Genomic DNA, 19,615 nt, shown 5'->3' with positions numbered 1-19,615 from the left:
TTTTAAAACACTGGGTATGTAAGGTAACTTTAAAAAATAAAATAGCAATAACAACAAGGCATTCTTTTACAAGGAATGAAACTTTTACTTTCCCTTCAATTTTTTCTATTTGAGGAAGCAAAAACACATTTGCACTAAGATAGAGTAAACTAAGGAAAAAGAGCAAGCAGTAGCCTGCAGAAAGTAAAATGTAACACATTGTAGCTCCAATTACAGAACTGGTGAATAAGAAAGAAATAAATGAGACACAACACAACTATAAACACTTTCTATTTCTTACATTCAATGCTTCAAGTTATCAGTTTCAATTACAAAGAAAACGTAAAAGGAGTTTGCAGTGAAAAAAGAAAGATGGAAAGTCAACCCAACTATAAATCTATAAAATTTCCTCAAATATTAAAGGACATATTTTTAAAAATGAGTATGATAATGCTACTAACAGTAGAACATATTAGAATTCAAGTATTCCTACATATTTAATAATCTACTCAATATTAAAGGGCTTTATTAATAGCCCAATTATAACTAACAATTACAGGTACAAACAATCATGGATAAAAACAGATAGATATAACATATGTGATACTTCAATTAGATATATTGCTTTTTACTGCTGTCTGAAGGGAATTTAAAAGTGCTTTTGAATTGGCCAATGAATTACAGTTCTCCTCCTTATCTGTGGGGGCCATTTTTCAAGACTCTCAATGGATGCCTGAAACCACAGATAGTACCAAACTCCATATACACTATCATTTTCCATGTGTATCTATGAGAAACTTTCTCCTTTTTACTTCAAGGAAGCTCATCTTTGGCAGATGCAATTTGCCAACATCACTACCCTTGTGCTTCGGGCCATTATTAAGTAAAATAAGAGTTATTTGAACACAAGCTCTGTGATATTGGGCCAGTTGACATGATGACCAAAACAACTACTAAGTAACTGTGTTAGTCAGCTTTTCATTGCTGTAATCAATATGTGAAGAATTTAGAGAAAAAATTTTGGCTCATGGTTTCAGAGGTTCAATCCATGCCCAGTCAACTGTGTAGCTCTAGGTCCAAGATAAGCGAGAACATCATTGCTGAAGGGTGTGGCAGAGGAAACCTACTCAGTTCCTGACAGACAAGAAGCAGACAGAAAGCATGCAAGGAGCCAAAGATAATATAAACCCAAGGGTATGCCCTCAGTGACCTACTTCTTTCAGAAATGCCCTGCATGCCTACAGTTACCACCCATTAATCCATTCAAATTAGTAATCCATCAAATGGTTTAATTCAATGATTAGATTATAACATTCATAATCTAATTATTTCACCTCTGAATATTCCTGCATTGTCTCAGACTTGGGCTTTCAGGGGACACCTCATATTTAAGCCATAATTGTAACTAATAGGTTGGTAGTGTATACAATGTGTATACACTGGATGCAAAGGGATGATTCATGACCCAGGACAGTTGGAACAGGACAGCACAAGATTTCAACATGCTATCCAGGACAGTATGCATTTTAAAATTTATGAATTGTTTACTTCTGGAAATGACCATGAAATATTTTCAGACTATGGTTGACTATGAGTAGCTGAAACTGTGGGAAGTTAGGGGGGACCAACTTTAATCTGTTTATTTTATCTTAGAGATGACAAACTGGAACTTCAGGGAAAATGAATGACATTCACTCTTTCATCCATTCATTCATGCATACATTCACTGAACTTTTGAGCCTTGTGCTCAAAAGGGCTAATCTCTGTGTGAAGAACTGGGAATTCAAGGACAAATCAAACCTTATGCAGTATGTAGTGTGTAGTATTTACACTCTAGTGAGAAGAAACAGAAGTTGCTTGTACAAATATATTGCAACTGTAAGGGAGTATCCAAAAGGAGCCATGTGAAGCTAGGCAGAGGAAGAAAAAAATATGTTCTCAGTTCAAGAAAGTGTCCCCAAGGCAAAGGCATACAAGCAGAAGTTTGGAAGTTTTTTTTTTCAGCCCTGGGCCTCATTGAGTAAGGCGTCAGAGCCACGTAGCATGAAGTTTGGAATCAGACAGTCCTGGGTTTGCATTCTATAGCTACTATTTACTAGTTATAGAATTTAAGGCAAGTTATCACCCTTAAACTTAGTTCCCTTTTCTGGATCATTAAAGTGACAATAATCTCCTCTTTTCTGACTTAGCATAAGGATAAATTTTAAAGTATAAAAGAAAATGCTCAGTAAAAAGTGCCATTCTTAAGAACAAACAAACCTCTGCCATAACTCATGTTTCCTAATTGTCTAGACAAGTGCCACTTTTATAGCATGAGAACTTTCCTGGATTTGTCTTGCCTTTCCATTGAAATACAATGACCAACTTTATTTATTTATTTTTAAAAATATTTTTTAGTTGTCAATGGATCTTTATTTTATTTATATGTAGTGCTGAGAATTGAACCCAGTGCCTCACACATGCTAGGCAAGTGCTCTACCACTGAGCCACAACCCAAGCACCTACAATGACCAACTTTAAATATGTACTGATTATTCACTCTATGTGATACAAACCCATAATGCCTGTCAAAAATCAGGGCAAACGGGCTGGGGATGTGGCTCAAGCGGTAACGTGCTTGCCTGGCATGCCTGCGGCCTGGGTTCAATCCTCAGCACCACATACAAACAAAGATGTTGTGTCCGCCGAAAACTTAAATAAAATAAATAAATAAATATTAGAAAAAAAATTTTAAAAAAAATCAGGACAAAAATCAAGACCATGGAGGACTATACCTTTTCTTCTTGTGTCATCCAGAGTGTCCTTGAATAATATCTGTGGTATTGCAATATTTGTCTTCTTCAAAAGAGGATAGAATTAAAAATTTATGCAGTACTTTTGCAAATATCTACAAAATGAATTTGATAAATCTTATTGAGAATTTATACCAGAAATAGACAAAAGACTGTTTGCTAGACTCTATAAAGAAGTGAATGAATATTGATAGATTTGTTTTAAAATGATATACTCTTAATCTGTTGAAAACCCCTAGAAGGTTACTATATTGAAAATGGTCAATATAACCATCTGAGTAATTTTCTAATTATGAGTAACTCATCAACAAAATGTTATAGGTATCTGTCTTCAATGCCACAGGAGATCTAATGCATCTTTCCATCAAACTGCTCCTTATGCCCTATTCCACCAAATAACATTACTTGAGGGCCACCCCAGAGTCCAGATGGTCATAATCTCTACATCTAATTAATAACCAATGCTGAAGATAAGATCTATTTGATTTAACTTAGTTTGAGCCCTCTGGATTTGCTTTAGTCCTTCGTCATAATAGACCACTAGTCTACCCCCCTGTTTAATTCTACTTAGATGACCTCATATAGTTTGCTGAGTGATCTAACAAGAAAATGTGATCACAAAATGTAGGGGTAGAGTATCTCCCATCCCAAAAGGTACCCTGGTCCCTGGAACACTTGAATATGTTGCAATACATGCCAAAATAATTATGGTTTCAGATTTTAAGATAGGGAGATTTTCCAGGGATATTTGAGTGGGTCCAATTTAATCCCTTGAATCCTTAAACAGAGCACTTTCTCTAGCCAGAGTCAGAGATAGAAAGTGAAAAAGGAAGAAGAGATGCAGCAGAAAGGGAAGAAGGAGGGATATCAAGTGAGAGGAGAATTCAGGGTGTTCCTACTGGCTCTGAGATGGGGGGAACTTTTGCATGAATACAGAGAAGCTCTGGAAGTTAAAGGTGATACCCAGATAGCCCTCAGCAGGAAGTGAGACCTCAGTGCTATCTACAAGGGACTGGATTCTGTGGAAAACCTGAATGACCCTGGGAACAGATTCTTCTCTAAAAGCTCCAGTAAGAAACAGTCCTGCTGACACCTTATTTCAGTACATGTGTCAGACTTTTCTCTGATAGGAATTGTGGTAACTTGTTATAGCAACAATGAAAAACTAACACACAAGGCTCCAGTGACCTATGTCTCTAGTCTCTGAAGGATAAAGCCTAAGCTCCTTTGCATAGTTCAAAATCTTGTTATTCTGTTCCCAGCCTAACTTGCTCTTTGATGTTATCTTCTCCCATCATTCCCTGCTCCTTTCCTCCTTATCTCCCCATTCTCGGAATGCCTGTTATTCGATTACCTTCTGAATGTGTCAAACTGGGAGATTTCAATTCATTATTCATGTCCTAACCTAAAGACTATCTCTTCTATGAAGACTTCATTGACTTCAGCAGTTTTTCTTTCATTCACTCAGTATTTGTTGAGCACCCACTAAAGGCTAGGTACTATTTTAGGTGCTGTGAACAAGACATTACAAGTCCAATTTTTCATGGAGTTTCCAATCCAGTCCAGAGCAAGGAGAATAGCAACATTAAATAAATAAGCAATCAAATACACAATTAACATAATTTCACATTGTGATAAGCACTGTGGAGAAAATGAATTGTGCAGCATGAGAATGTTTTGTTGCAAGAGAAACCACATTGCAAGAGAAGCCACATGAGGAAAAGTGGCCAGAAAAAGGTTTGAAGGTAGATCTGTAGGTTGAGAATGAGTTGGTCACACAGGTGAGCTGTGGAGGACTAGCCCAGGCAACTCAGTGAAAAGTTATTTGAGCTTGGAATGTCCCAAGATTAGAGATATCTGCCTAGTTCAACAGTAACATGGAGGGGAATGGTGGACTAAGATGAGGCCAGAGAGATAACGGCAGGGGCCAACATTCTGGGCCTTGTGGGCTGTGGCAAAGAGGAGGGATTTTATACTGAGTGCAAAGGAAAGCCATTGGGAAGGTTGTGAGTGATGTGACTAACACATAAGGGCATCTCTCTAGCTGCCCTGTGGAGAATGGACCATAGAAGAGTGATTATAGCAGCAGGAAGAGCAGTGAGAGGGCCTACAGGATAGGGCTGGGAGAGCCAGAGCTAGGAGAGGAGACAGCAGAGATGGAGCATAGTTGACAGACTGATGAGAGATCCTGTGTGCGAAATCAAGAGCATTTGCTGACAGGTGAGCCTGGAGATAGAATCCATTAACTGCTCCTTAGTCCTAACATTCTTGACTTCTGGATTCCTGTCCTTGGAGCTGACTCCAGGTTTCAGCTTGAGCTACTGGGTGGAACTAAGCTAGGGAGAGGAACAGGTCTAGGGTGAAAAACCAAGAACTCTGTTTATATTGTATGAAGTTCATGCCTGTTAGACATCAAAGAGGAGATGTCAAACAGTTTTCTGTTTAGGGCTGGAACAGGAGGGAGGTCAAGGATGGAAAGGTGAGACTTGAAGTCATCATCACATGGAGGGTAATTAGACCTCAGTGCTCTCTCCATGCTCTCACTGCACTTTCTAGAGACCCCCAACTCAGCCTTGTCATGCTGCCTCCCAATTTGCTCCTTGAATGGGTGTCTTCCCTCTCTATTTGTAAGTCTTTGAGGCAAGAATTGTGTGGTGTCTATTCTCCTTTCTGTATAACAAGTGCCCATTATATAGTAGTGTTCAATAAACAACTATCGAAAAAAATTAAAATGTTGGAGGGCTGAAGATGTAGCTCAGTGATAGGGCATTTACCTAGCAGGCAGAAAGCCCAGTCATGGGCTGGGGATATAGCTCAGTTGGTAGAGTGTCTGCTTCATGTGCATAGGGCCCTGGGTTCAATCCCCAGCACCACACACACACACACACACACACACAAAGAAAAAAAAAAAAAAAGAAAGAAAGAATAAGAATAATGATCATGGCAGCCATTGAGAGTTTGCTATGGGTTAGTCATCCACTGTTTAGTATTTTGAATTAGATACACACACATATATTTTCATATAGGCACATGTATACAGGAAAAATGTCTAGGAAAAGATCTGAAGTGTGCACACCAATTATTTTCAGTGGTTACCTGGGGAGAAGGAGCAGGGAGGATGAGAGAAGGAATTTTACTTGGTATGTTTTATTGTTTTAATTTTTTCAGTGAGCAGCTCATCCTTTTTGTACAACATTTGTAATTTTTAAATCAATGAGAACAAACAAAAGGAAATAAAAAGCTGAAGCATTCTTTCCTCATCGAAGGAGGACTTTGATATTCTACTTCATGCAACAAATAACATTGAAAACGGAAACAGATGTCCTTCATTCGAGCATGGAGAAGAAAGCAAAAGTAGGAGAATTGCTTAAGAAAGAAAGATTTTAAAACAAAAGTAATCTCTTAGAATTTAATGTACACGAGCACATATGGCTTTCATTGTTTTGTTAATCATTTTACAAATGTAAAGGAGGACAGAAATAACTTGCTCATTTTACCACTATGAACAAAAAATATATATTTGATAACCTTGAATGTGTTACCAAAGAGAAAGTGTCCAAGGAAAGATAGATAAAACAAACAAAATATTAGAAAGATTATCTGTGATTGAAATAAGTTTTTAGGTTGAATACTACAAAATTCTTATTTTTATGAATCAAAAATGGTAGCAAATCAGTTTTACAAGGTTCAACAAAACATATAAGGGTTTCATATGTACCTTTAAAAACAACAAAAATACATAAATAAAGTTTAAGTTTTATTTTTAATCACTTTTAAAGAAAAATATTCTATAAAGCTTTATTTATTTTTTTATTTTGGTGGGGAATACCAGGGATTGAACTCAGGGGCACTCAACTACTGAGCCACACCCCAGGCCTATTTTGTATTTTATTTAGAGACAGGGTCTCACTGAGTTGCTTAGTGCCTGGCTTTTGCTGAGGCTGGCTTTGAACTCATGATTTTCCTGTCTCAACCTCCTTGGTGGCTGGGATTACAGGTATGCACCACCGCACCTGGCTCCTATAAAGCTTTATTAGACAAACCTGACAACTAATTTTTGCTCAGCTTTTTAATTTAATTTAATTTTTCTTTTTTTGTACTGGGGGTTGAACCCAGGGGCACTTAACCACTGAGCCACATCCCCAGCCCTTTTTCTATATTTTATTTAGAGACAGGGCTCACTAATTGCTTAGGGCCTTACTAAATTGCTGAGGTTGACTTTAAACCTGCTATCCTCCTGCTTCAGCCTCCCAAACTCTGGGATTATAGGTGTGTACCACCACGTCTGGCAGGGAAACTCATCTTTTCATAACACATTCCAAATATCTATGTTAATATTTAAGGGGACCATTCAGGTATCCTTTGTGCTTTATTAGTGTTTAAAGCAGAAAAGAAGAAAACAACTAACACCAAATCCTTTCATGAAATACTAGTGTTCAGTGAAGAAAGCTGGGTTCCATTCTCAGCACTGAAAAAAAAAAATGTTGGAAGAATTATGATCATAGCCATCCTTGAGAGCCTGCTATGTTTAGACACTCACAGGTTATATGATCCTATTTTAAAGTTTATATATGTTTTCACATATGTATTTTCTACTGACAGCTAAACTTTGTGACAATCTCAAATTAAAGGTTATCAAAAAATTTAGATTATTTTAAATCTAAGTTCTTTTTTTAAGATCAAAGGAAAACAAAGACCTAATTCATTGTAGACAGATATGTGTTAACAGCATACCAATTGAACAGATACTTGATTTAGAGTGAAAATATATCATGAGAAAAGGGAACACATTGTTGTGGGAAGGTAAATTAGTACGGTCACTATGGAGAACACTATGAAGATTCCTCAAAAAAAATCTATTATATGATCTAGTAATCTCATGAATTCAAAGGAAATGAAATTGGCATGTCAAATAGATACATATATGCCCAAGTTTATTGCTGTACGATTTACAATAGCTAAGATATGTATTCAGCTTAAGTGTCCATCAACAGACAAATGGATAAAGAAAATGTGGTGTGTATATGCACAATGAAATATTATTCAGTCATAAAAAAGAATGATATTCTATTATTTGCAGAGAAATGGATGAAACTGGAGGACATTAAGTGACATAAGTCAGAAACAGAAAGATCATATGCTCTTTCATGTGTGGATGCTAAAAAAGGTTGATTGGAATGTAGAATAGTGACTAATAGACAGGTGGAGGAAGAGAAGTCTAGAGGGAGTTTGGAAAACAGCAATTACATAGAAATAATAAGTCGAGGTGCTACAGCACAGCAGAGACTATTGATCACAATAACCTATTGTATCTTTTATGAAGAACTAGAAGAGAGGAGCTTGCAGGCTCCAAACACAAAATAGTGAGAAGGAGATAGAAACCTTAATTACCCTGATTTGATCAAAACATATTGTATAGGTGTATTGAAATATCACACTGTACCCTGTAAATATGTACAATTAGAAAACTAATTAGTGAAAAATATGACATCATAAAAGAAAATAAAAGCAGAGAAAAGAATTTTACTATGACTGCAATCCTTAAATTATTGCTTGAGGTATACTTTTCTATCTAGAAATTCATTTAAACATAGTTTTACCAGGCAAAAAATTAAAAACTTCAAATTGGACTAGTTTGTTTTATGAAAGCTAAGACCTCATCTACAAGAATTTCTTTTTTAATATTTTTTTTAGTTTATATGGATATACTGTCTTTATTTTACATTTATTGGGTGCTGAGGATGAATCTAGTGTCTTAACCATGCTAGGCAAGTACTCTACCACTGAGCCAGGACCCCAATCCAAAATTTTTTTTTAGGGGGGTACTAGGAATTGACTCAGGGTCTCTCACCACTAAGCCACATCCCCAGCCCTATTTTGTATTTTATTTAGAGACAGGATCTCACTGAGTTGCCTAGCATCTCGCTTTTGCTGACATTTGGCTTTGAACTTGCCATCCTCCTGCTTCAGCCTCCCAAGCCACTGGGATTATAGGCGAGTGCCGCCACGCCCTGCTCGCTACAAGAAATATCTATATCTTGAAGCACAAATTATAATCACTGTCCTTATTTTATTTTTAATTTTTTTAGTTGTAGATGGACACTGTACCTTTATTTTATTTATTTATTTTCATGTGATGCTGAGGATCCAATCTAGTGCCTCACACATGCTAAGCAAGTGCTCTGCCACTGAGTTACACCTCCAGCCCCTGTCCATATTTTAATATCAGAATAATGTTCATCACCAAAGGTCCTATCCTGTCCTAGTAAAGGATTTTTTTCAATGCAAATAGAATATATGTATTCAAAATTGCAGGAAAAGAAAAAAAAGAGGAAGGAGGATGGATGGAAGACAAAGAAAGGAAAAGCAGAGGGGCTGGGGCTATAGCTCAGTGGTAAAGTGCTTGACTAGCAAGTGTGTGGCACTGGGTTCAATCCTCAGCACCACATAAAAATAAATACATTAAATAAAGGTACTGTGTCCATCTACAACTAAAGAAATACAAAGAAGAAAGAAAAGAAAGAAAGAAAGAAAGAAAGAAAGAAAGAAAGAAAGAAAGAAAGAAAGAGAAAGAAAGATAGAGGGAGTTATTCTGAAATGATAGGATTATTTCAAGAAATTGGTGAGTAGAATATACTATTGAGTTTCATGATGAACTAGAAACAAGCTCAATTCTGAAGGAACTATTCTCTCACAGCTGGGGGAAACTATGTTTGCCTTTCACTAAGGAAGACTGAGATCAAGCTCATAATGCTGACCAAAAAGATGCCTGCTGCCACCCAAACTGGTGCAATTGTCTCATGTGAAGTCACTGTGCAATTCCAAAACACTGATCTGGAGCCTGAGAAGACCTCCTTCTTCCAGGTTTTGGGCATCACCACTAAAATTTCCAGGGGCATCAATGAAATCCTGAATGATATGCAGCTGATCAGTGGGACCTACTTAAGCCACACTTCTGAACATGCTGAAGACCACCCCCCACCCCTAATTCTCCTTTGGGCTGATCAGCCAACAGCTGTTTTGATAATGGCAGCATCTGTAACCCTAAAGTTTAAAATCACAAAGAAAACTGCACTCTACTTCCTGGTGGGCATCTGCAATGTTGCCAGTATTTGTCTGCAGATTGGTTACCCAACTATTGCCTCTGTGCCCCATTCTCTCATCAGTGTGTATAAATAGGTCCTGGCTTTGTCTGTGGGAACTTAATATACTTTTTTACTTACTGTAAAGATGGAGGGCTGCTCAGCTGACCCATCTGCATTTGTGGCTGCTGTCCCCATGACCCCTGTTGGCTCCCCCCCCCCACCCCCGCCCTTGTTCCTGCTGTTGCCCTAGTCAAGGTTGAAGCCATGGAAGACCTGGAGGAGCTGGACAAGAATATGGGATTTGGTCTCTTTGGCTAATCACCAAAAAGCAATGAACTCTTGCCAGCTTTATTCATTTATTTCTTTATTTGGTACCAGGGATTGAATTTAGGGGCACTCGACCACCAAGCCACATCCCCAGCCTTATTTTGTATTTTATTTGGAGACAAGCTCACTGAGTTGCTTAGTGTCCCGATGTTGCTGAGGCTGGCTTTGAACTCATGATCCTCCTGCCTCAGCATCCCAAGCTGCTGGGATTACAGGCATGTGCCACCGTGCCTAGCTTACCAACATTATTTTAAAACAAAGCAAAAAAAAAAAAAAAATACTGATACATGGTTTCCTTTCCTTTGACTCAGAATAGTCTTTGTTGTGAGGAAATTTGATATACACATCTATAATTTTATAAAGATTTTGTTTGTATATGAGCTCTCCATGGTTTATGGACTCTGTCAGACATTTTCTTGCTCTTTTTTTTTTTTTTTTTTTGAGAATAGTACATTCAACAGCATTTATTAATTCATATTAATTCATTCAACAAATGTATACTGAACACTTCCTCTGTACTAAACATTCAATTAACAGATATTTATGGACTATGAGCCCTATGGTGTGCTTGTTTTGGGGATATCATGGATGAGTAACAGGCATGGTTCATGCCCTCACTAGTCAAGCAGGGAAGAATGATCATTAAGTCAATTATTACAATAAAGTCTGAAATGTCTTATGATTTGAAGAAATAAAGGATGTTACGAAAGTATATAGTGAGCTACTCACCTAGTCTGGAATGAGTAGGGAAAGCCTTTCAGTGATCACAGTTGAGTTGCAATCTGGCCTGGGTGGGACCTAGGAATACAGGGATGTAATGACACAATCCCTGCCCCCAGGAAGCTTACAGTTTAATAGACCTCTAAACCATGTGAACTAACAACCTCAGCACAACCTAAGAGTCAGAAAGGAAGAGTATAAAAGAAGTTCAGAAGAAAGAGGTTCTAACAAGATCTATATTGGAACAACAAAAAAGATTTAATGTCTCTGAATGGGTCTTGGAGAAGTGTAGACTTTGGTCTGGGGTTCAAGGGAGAAGGAAGATGTCCTGTATTGAAGGAAACTGCAGGGTATGTCTAATGGGCAGAGATTAGCCACAGGTAGCTACTTATCCCTTTTATCGTAAACATTCCGTCATAAACATTTCAAACATAAAACAAAGTTGAATGAATATTACAGTAACATATACTTTCCAAGTTCTACCATTTATATTTCTATCCTATTTAACAATATATCTATCAAAATTTCCAAATATTATAAAAGAAATATATGTGCTTAGAATAATTTTAGACTATAATAAATTACATTTTTTGGTAGTTATTTTCAAAATTGAACATTCACTAAAATCAGAGGTTATAGGAATATGTTTTTTCTTTTCTTTCTTTCTTTTTATTTTTTGGTGAGTCTGGGAATCAAATCCCAGGGTTTCACATATGCTAAGCATGTGTTCTACCACTGACCTGAACTCCCAGCCCCTAATATAAATTTTTAAATAAAATCTCAAAGAAGTTAAGAGTATATTTGTGGGAATTAAATAAACAGAAAATACTATTATAGAAAAATATAATCCATAGACTTTAAAATTCTTTCATCTATCAACAAGGTGCTTTAGTTTATTTTTGTTTTCATTTTGTTATGGTAACTGTGAAAGGATTTATGCTGATTAGGAATAATAGGTTTGTGATTTAAATTACAGTTGGCAGTTTAAATTCCCCCATTCAACTGATAATTGGATTTCCAGCTTCTAGATTTTTATGAAGGCTAGGCTATCAAGCATTCTTAGGATTTTTAAAGTTTTATATACTCCTTATGGTAATTTAAGTATGCTAGTAAGAATCTTTTATGAATATGTATTATAAACATGAAGAAAATGGAAAGATGTGCTGAGAAATAATCTCACTCTTATAAATGCATGCTTTGCTAATGCACATTCCAGGTGAGAAGGCTTTTTAAAAAGGCATTTCTGGGAATAATATGAGATCTAATTTGGAATCATGCCTTAGTTTGATCATTCCAAATCTCACTGCCCATAAGAATCACCTGTAGAACTTACAACATTGAATATCTGGTTTAATCCTCCAAATTCTAACCTGTAGGCCTAGGGTGGCATCCCAGAATCTTCATTTCTGGCAAAGGATGAACACAATGCAAGAGAACACCTTCGAGACAATACTGACAAGTCCTTATGTTGCATCACTCAGGTTTGACTGAGCACATTGTGGAATATCTTCTTAGTCCATTTGGACAAGATATTAATGAATTTTAATTAAGGAGTTATAATAATTTTAGCTATATGGAAGCAGGTTATTTGAATTAATCCTCTTGCAAAAGATATCTTAAAGTGATGAAATAAATTTTAAAATGTTCTTTCAATAGTATCTTATTTAGGTAGGAAATTATCAGACAAAATTGAAGTGAAGTCAGAAATCCTAAGGATAGCTGAGAACCAAGGCTACTTGTATTCCTTGAGGGTGTTTACTAAAAGGGAAAATTTTGAGGGGCAGTTCATAGTTTGGGCTCATGGGACATACAAGACAGGGAGTCTAGTAGGAAAACTTCCCCCAAGAAATCTGGGACCCAAAAGGGCCAAACCCCACAGTAAGACAATTTGGAAAGAAGTCCCTCCATCCCTTATCCCCAGAGTGCCTGGGTTCTGTGAGGTTGGAGAGGAGAAGAGGACATTTCTAGGAAAAGCTGTAACCACAAGCTGGTGTTTATGCTGTCTTTCAGCCCAAATTTACATAACCTGGGGGGCAAAAAAATTTCAAAGGCATCAATTTAGTTTAGAATTATTCTAACTAGAAGACTCTTTGTTTATCTGACAAAGATAAATGTAAAACCTTTCTGGTAGAGGATCTCTTCATCTCAGGCCTTAAAAGTGCCATACATAATTTTCCAAGGAAAGTGAGTGTGACAGATTGCAACAGTGACCCCATTCCTTACTTCTCTTTCCAGTCACGCATTTTGCCATGTAACTTTGCAGTGTACTCCTGCCCTTCCCCTTGACACTGGGCTCAGTCATTCAACTTGCTTTTGTTATTGGGTGGCTTTTCAGATAAGATACAAGCATAAGCTTGAGATGGGCTTGTTCAGTAAAGTTTATTTTGTACCTCTGCCATAGCCATAAAAATATGCCAGGCCATCTTGCTAGCAGCTTTGAAAAAAAATTAAGGTAGGCCTAAACAGATCTTTTTATCTGGACAAAAAGTTCTTTAAGAATCTTTAAGGTACATTTGTCCCACAGTAGACTGACAGGGGCCATTCCGACTCGGCTGTGGCTCTCAACAGACATGCTCAAAGTGGTAACAATTAAGTCTATAGATAGAGGTATATTTCAAAAAATCACTTTGGATGTGTATTTTGGTAAATAGAGCTATTTGGAATTAAATACAGAGAAAACCCACAAAGTTTTTGAGAGAGTTGTACTAGCCAAAGCACTGCCAAGCACTGCCAGACTGAACTGAAACTGTTCAAAATAATGGGGCAAAGAAAATCTTCTGGGCTTTCAACTTTCTTTAGGCTGAGAAAGTGGCCCAAAGATATTTCCAAATGCTTTCTGCAGAAATGATCAAGGAGCAGAAGAGAAATCAGAGACATTTCAGATGGAGATCCAGGAGGCATGGAGACAAATACACTGGGGTGTCTCTCCCAGGAAGCCAAACCAGGGATTACTCAAGGAGCATTCTTCATCTTCAGAGAAGGGGAACCTGAAACATTTGCCTAGTAGAATTTCAAAACTATTATGAACCAGTGACTGCTATTCTTTCCCATTTTGAATGAAAGTCTATTGCAGTTATTCCATCTCTGTTCAATATTGTTGGGTTTGTAGTGGGCAACAACTTGCCTTTTATTTATGGGATTCCAGATGTATGTGATCTGGATCTGATGCAGATCAGAAGATCCTGGACTTTGAGCCTAATTGTGAGCATATTTTGCACATGTACATGGGAGGAATGTGAATTATTTTGATTGTAAGAGCAAACTATGGTAGATTGCAGAAATATTCCTAATTTTTCCCTTCTTTCTGTTTCCATATCTTTACCAAGTAAGTTTACAATGCGAAGAGAAACCTGCCTCATACCTTGACAACTGGCCATGTGATGTATTTTGCCCAGCAGGATATTAGCAGACATGACAAAAGCAGAGGCTTAAAATAGGGTTACTCCTTAGGGCTTGCTTTCTTGTACCTTGGACATTATTGTGAGAAAATGCCCAGAGTATGGTCCTAGGAATAGGGTAGTGAGAAACAAAGGGAGCAGAGCCACACCCTGTCAGAGGGAGCTATTTCAGCACACAGACTGCTAATCCCCAAACACAACAATGATCCTTGCTGAGATCAGCAGAGCCACCTAACAGACCCATAATTAATCCTAAATGTGTGGACAATTATCACTTATTGTAATTTTGATTCTCTGTGAAAATTGCCTCCTTTTTGTTAACATGGTCTTTATTTCAAATTATTACATGTGAAATAATTTCCTTTTAAAAGGTGATTCTCTAAAACATGATAAACAGAGGCCTTGAAAGTACACTAGGCTCCTTTTGGTAAGCTCTCTGTCCCACATAGAAACAACCTCCTTCCACCTGGAGTGGTAGAAAGATAGTTGACATTAAGACATCCTGACATGATATGGAAGACATTAAAATCTGTGAAGGAAATCACATTGTAAATAACTGGTTCTTTAGTATCAAGGACAAATGGGCTCAATATTTTTGACTGAAATTTCTAATGCAAGGTGCACATGCAGTTGTTTTCCCACTTCTCCCCAAAGTAGCACTAACTTTTTTTTTTTGACACACACACACACACACACACACACACACACACACACACACACGAGATTATTACTATCTCCTAGATCTCTCTCTCTCTCTCTCCCTTTTGGTAATAGAATCCCCATTGCAGCTAAGTATGTATTCTTTTTTTTTTTTTTTTTCCCAAATAGATGAACACAATATCTTTGTTTATTTGTTTTTATGTGGTGCTGAGGATTGAACCCAGTGTCTCACATGTGTGAGGCAAGTGCTCTGCCACTGAGCCACAACCCCAGCCCTTAGTATGTATTTTTTTTTTTTTTTTGAGAGACAGAGAGAGAGAGAATTTTTTAATATTTAGTTTTCAGTTTTCGGTGGACACAACATCTTCATTTTTTATTTTATGTGGTGTTGAGGATCGAACCCAGTGCCCCGCGCATGCCAGGTGAGCACATTACCTCTTGAGCCACATCCCCAGCCCTATTATATATTCTTGTTAATTTCTTATCAATGAAATGTGAGTGAAAATGATTTGGGCAAAGTCTGTGTCACTACCTTAAGGAAAAAAAAAAAGTTTTTCCTCCACTTTCTCTTTTCTCCTTTTCCATTAACTGGATGCAGATGTGGTATTAGAACAGTTTCAATTGTATGGTCAAGAACAATACCTCAGGGCAATGCTTTAATGTGTATTAAAGCTGCCTGGGGGATCTTGTTAAAATGCAGGTCCTAATTCAGTAGGTCTGGGGTTGACTGAGATTCTGCAGTTCCAACAAGCTCTTAGGAATTGCCCCTGCTGCCATTTTGAAGATTGGTACAAAGGCAATAAGGGATAGAGAGTCAACAGATTGAAGGGACCTGAGTTCCTGGGGTACTCTGAGTACAAGAGCTCTCTATTCAACTCAGTCTGTTTCACTCCCCATGATTTCTGAGTCAGTGTTTGAGACCTTTTTGTTTCAATAGCTTGGCATGTGGCCCAAGTAATAATTCATGGAAGCAGAAGGGGACTAGGTGGTCTAGGCTCCTAGAGTGGGAGCCTTCCATTATCTCTCACTTTACTCAGGGTTAAGGATACCTGACATTGGTTTTTCCACTTTACCATCTGTTATCAGAGGTGAAGATGGGTCAATTGCTCCAACAGGAAAGGTCATCTCTGCAATTCCCTGCTTCTGATTTCTTCAATCAATTTCTTGCTCAGTAGCCTGTTGACTAGAAATTTACTTCTTATAGAGATATATCCATAGGCTTGCAGTATATTAGTGAGTGAATACTGGAGTTTTGATAGTTGCATAAATTGGCATTTTGCTTTATACTAGTCTTTTGTATTCAGTTGGTATAAGTTTTTCTCTAGACATTGTTTGGTTCTGGGTGAGCTGGCAAGAGCAGTTTCTCTGTCTCCAGAGCTAAGAATATACTTTGGCCTTTAATGTCCTCTGTGACATATTTCCATGCTGAGAAGTCTTGCCTGGAGGCCATGCAGGCACTCCACCAATCCACTGCTTCCAAACAACTATGGGATATTTCTCCCCCAAGTCAGTACACTTAAGGAAGGGAGCCTTTAATGATTTCCACTATAAACCAGTAGCAAATTAGGCGTGCAGGGAGCCCTTGTGGGACCCATAGCAAGGTCTGATTTGCCATCTTTGTGTCTCATGCTCACCTGATTCCTTGTGCCTGAAGCACCTGTGCTCTCAGACCACAAGGATGTGAATGAAGGACTTGGCCCTCCATGCTAAAATCCACTTCTGCTCTAACTCCCTCAGGCCACACCAATCTCTGCCTCCTGTGAACTCTAACACTTGCTTTGTAAACTTTATAATAGCTAATACTCACAGCCCTGCCCTGTGAATTTTTCCTCTAGGAAAACATTATTAGACTCTTCCACAAGACAGTGAGTTCCTTGGACAGGCCCTGTATCTTCAACCTCTCTAGCCTCGACAGTGGCCATACTGGAGCTTGCCACGGTAATTGCTCAATAGATGTGTACTCTTCAATGATCACATTTCTGGTTTCTAGAGAGATGGAACCAGGGACAGATCCAGATTTCTGATGTAGACACACTGTATTTGGGAAACTTTTAGCTTGCCAAGCCATGGGAAGAGAAATATGGTAAGCTCTCAAAATCTTTTTTCCTCCTGATTCTCAAGCCACCATACTCTCTCAGTGTTTCTTCCACCCGCCCCAAATTCTTGCTGTTCCTTCTTAGTCCCTTTTGCCTTCTTCTCCTTTTCTACTTAAGGTTAGATACCAGAGACCCACCCTCCTACCTTTGACATCCTCTCATTCTGGAAATTTGAACTCATTCCCAGGGCATCAAGTGGCCAATTTTATACCAATGGCTGTCACATCAGGACTTTCTGCCCAGCCCAGCCGCTGGACTTCAGCTCCCTGTCCCATTCCAGATAATCCAACATCTCTGTTTGCATGTGTGGTATGTACTGAATATTTGTGCCCCACTCCTAATCATACTCTGAAGTCTAAACCCAGTGTGTCTGCATTTGGAGACAGGGCTTCTAAGCAAGTAACTAAGGTTAATGAAATCATAAGGGTGTGGTCTTGATCCAATAGGATTAGGATCCTTATAAAAAGAGATGACAAGCTGGGTGTGGTGGCGCATCCCTGTAATCCCAGCGGCTTGGGAGGCTGAGACAGGAGAATCTCGAGTTCAAAGCCAGCCGCAGCAACTGTAAGGCACTAAACAATTCAGTGAGACCCTGTCTCTGAATAAAATACAAAACAGGGCTGGAGATGTGGCTCAGTAGTTGAGTATCCCTGAGTTCAATCCCCAGTACCCCCCCCAAAAAAGAGAGAGATAAAAAAGCTTTCTCTCTCCACTTGAGAGCTCCCCACTTCCCCAGTACCTCACCCCTAACTGTGTGAGATGGTGGCTGTTGAGAGCCACAGTTGAAGGGGCCCCAGCAAACTTCCAGCTGCCAGCTGATTGGTTCCCCTGTGGTGATGCTCATTGGGCTGTTTCCCCGCCCTTTCAGACCATGGAGCTGCCCATTGGGGGACTCTTTTGGCTCCGCTCACACGACCCAGCCAATCGGCCTCAAGAGAGGAGCAGTGGGCGTTGAGAGGCTTGTGGGAAGCCGGAAGTGGCGGTTGGGCTCTCGGGGAATTCCTGGAGAGCTGGTGTGGTGAGGTGTGGGTGCTAAAAAGAAAGTTCGTTCCTGCTTGACAAGTGACTCGTGAATTGTGCCCAGCCAGATTGCGGTATTTGGTGGCCCATACGGGGAACGAACCTGCGACCTTCACGTTATCAGCACCAAGCTCTGATGAATCCAAATTAAAAAGTTTAGAGTAAAAAGAGTTATTTTAAGTTTATCTTTGGGGGATATATACCCCTTCCCAATTTTTTTTTTTTTTTCAAGCAGAAACAAACTTTATTTTTGGCATCCACACCGCACCACATTGCCGCAGTCTGGCTGGGCACAAATCACGAGCCACTCAAGAGGAACAAACTTTATTTCTGAACTCTACCAGCACACTCCTCACACGCTCCCCAGGAACTCTCCCCAACGCCACGCGGCTCCTTCAGGAACCACCAACCAGAATTCCCTCCTCCGGCACCCCCCCAACCAATGCAAACTCTTCAGGAATCCCTGTGAGAGCTCAACCGGAACTCAAAAGTCATCATCTTAATGGCTCGCTGGCGTCACCTGTCAACCACTTCTTCTGGCAAAAATGCCATGCATAATCCCAACTGGGCTGTGGCCCTCAACACCACGTGAGCTCTCCAGGAATTCCCCGAGAGCCCAACCGCCACCTGTGGCTTCCCACGAGCCTCTCAACCCAGACTCCTCCTCTCTTGAGACCGATTGGCTGGGTCATGTGGGTGGGGCCAAAAGAGTTCCCCAATGAGCAGCTCCATAGTCTGAAAGGGCGGGGAAACAGCCCAATGAGCATCACCGCAGAGGAGCCAATCAGCTGGCAGCTGGAAGTTTGCTGGGGCCGCTGTGAGCCAATCAGCTGGAAGTTTGCTAGGGCCCCTTCGGCTGTGGCTCTCAACAGGTAGCCACCTATAAGCTAAGAGAAAAGCCCTTATATCATATATATAATAAAAACTAGAACCGTTATCTTGGCCTTCTCAGCCTCCCTGAATTGTAAAATATGCATTTCTGTTGTTTAAGTCATGCAGTCTGTGGGATTTTTGTTATGGCAGCTGAAGCTGACTAATACAGCATGACCCAGGCATCTCAAATTCAGTGTATCCAAAACTGAACTAATCATCATATCCTCTGCTCCCCCATAAAAACAATGACAACAAAATAAACAAACAAACAAAAAAAATCCTGCTTTTGCTCCAGTGTTGTCTGCTTCATAAATGGTTCCAGACCCTGAGTTGCTCAGGTCAAAAACTTGGGTATCCTTTTCCTTTCTTCTCATTCTTTGGGCCTCCTATTCATCCTGCAGCCAGAGAAAACATAAAATGCAGATCTGACCTGTGATTTTCTTACTTAACATTTTAGTAACTCCTTATTTCCCTTATAAGGAGGGAAAACCCCTGCAGTCTTTGACCTTCTCCATATACTGCCCCCCTCTCCTAACTCTTCCCTAAAATGTGCATACCTCAGCAATCCTGGATTTATTTCTATGAGCATCCCATGCTCTCTCTCATTGCTAGGTCTCTATGTATACTGGTCTTCCTTCCTGGAATGCTTTATTCTCACCCTCTCT

At 39.1% G+C, this 19,615-nt stretch overlaps 1 pseudogene; it reads left to right on the top strand.

The window, feature by feature from the left end:
* Positions 1-10,174, top strand: part of LOC143404377 (large ribosomal subunit protein uL10 pseudogene) — a 35,890-nt pseudogene extending 25,716 nt beyond the window's left edge.
* Positions 10,175-19,615: the final 9,441 nt, after the last annotated feature.

This window comes from Callospermophilus lateralis, chromosome 7 (assembly GCF_048772815.1).
Source record: "Callospermophilus lateralis isolate mCalLat2 chromosome 7, mCalLat2.hap1, whole genome shotgun sequence".
Lineage (NCBI taxonomy): Eukaryota > Metazoa > Chordata > Mammalia > Rodentia > Sciuridae > Callospermophilus > Callospermophilus lateralis.
This window is presented reverse-complemented; position numbering and strand designations above follow the sequence as displayed.